At 39.4% G+C, this 1,106-nt stretch overlaps 1 long non-coding RNA gene across 1 annotated transcript in view; it reads left to right on the top strand.

Annotated features, from left to right (window-relative positions):
- The first annotated feature begins 896 nt into the window (after positions 1-896).
- Positions 897-1,106, top strand: part of LOC112943751 — a 74,397-nt gene continuing 74,187 nt past the window's right edge. Inside the window, exon 1 of the long non-coding RNA XR_003248651.1 lies at positions 897-951. This is a non-coding gene — a long non-coding RNA (uncharacterized LOC112943751). The remainder of the gene's footprint in view (positions 952-1,106) is intronic.

Raw genomic sequence — 1,106 nt, 5'->3', positions numbered from 1 at the left:
GTGCTGTTTGTGGGATCAGAATTCAGTTGAGTCCAGCTCTAACTCTGAAGGTTAATATTATCCAACAGTGTATGGAAAGAGCAACCAGAAATAAGGTCTTATATAAAAACTGCTCAGATTTTTCACTGATATACTTCCTAAAGTAATAATGCTTGTGGATTTTAAAAAGACTTATGACTCTGTTTGTAGAGAGGGGATGGAACATTTGTTGATATAAATTGGTGTAGTGCTCTCAACTTCAGAGACCAGGTTGCATCAGCAGAAGATCTGGTATAAAGTCTATTTTTTTATGTAACTTTTAAGTACTAATGTCTGTTTTTTTGGCTTTTCCTTTAAAAATAGGTCCCTGCTCTCATATTTTAAGAAAGGTCCAATTTCATCTTGCTTAAGCTCCCCTGATGATGGGGATACATTTTGCCTATTATGTTTTGAGTACTTCTAAATCTGCTGACGTGTGGGAGGGAATTGAATGAAGCTCGTAAGCTTGCCACTTTCTTTGAGCTGAAGTCAACGAGAGGTTATGCTGGCAAACCTTCCAAGGTAGTCATCATGCACAGGCCATTGGGACAAGTTGCAGTGTCACGCATCAATGGATATTCCTTCTCTGTGAGAGTGGCCAGCCAAGAACTGGCATAAATGAAATACTGAGGACACCAACAGGTGGCTTACAAAGGATATGTTGATTTAGTGCATCGCTGCTGCTTTGTCCATTGTGAATTCCCTGTGGAACAAATCACTGAGGAAAAGTAAATATATCCCACAGTGAAAACGGTCTGGGGAAGCTTGTTTGATTATTGCTGCCAACTTAACAGAGTAGTAGAGACTTGGGAAATCTGGATTCCTTGGCTCTGCCCCCATTACTGGTTGYTTTTTTTTTTYCCTTATAGTTAAAATGGAAACACTCAAATTGAAAAGATTTAAAGAAAAACTGAGATCTGTGGATCAGAAACTGTGAGTAAGAAGTTGTTAAGTTTCTCATTGCCATTTGGGGTCTGAAGGAAAGAAATCTTAAGCAGAGGGAGGGTGTGGATAAGGGCATGGACACGACCAGTTACAGCTTGTCTGATGCAGAATAAAGGGTCAGACAAAGAGTTTTTATGTTGTTG

Source organism: Nothoprocta perdicaria, unplaced genomic scaffold (genome assembly GCF_003342845.1).
Source record: "Nothoprocta perdicaria isolate Ctin4 unplaced genomic scaffold, notPer1 scaffold_154, whole genome shotgun sequence".
Lineage (NCBI taxonomy): Eukaryota > Metazoa > Chordata > Aves > Tinamiformes > Tinamidae > Nothoprocta > Nothoprocta perdicaria.
This window is presented reverse-complemented; position numbering and strand designations above follow the sequence as displayed.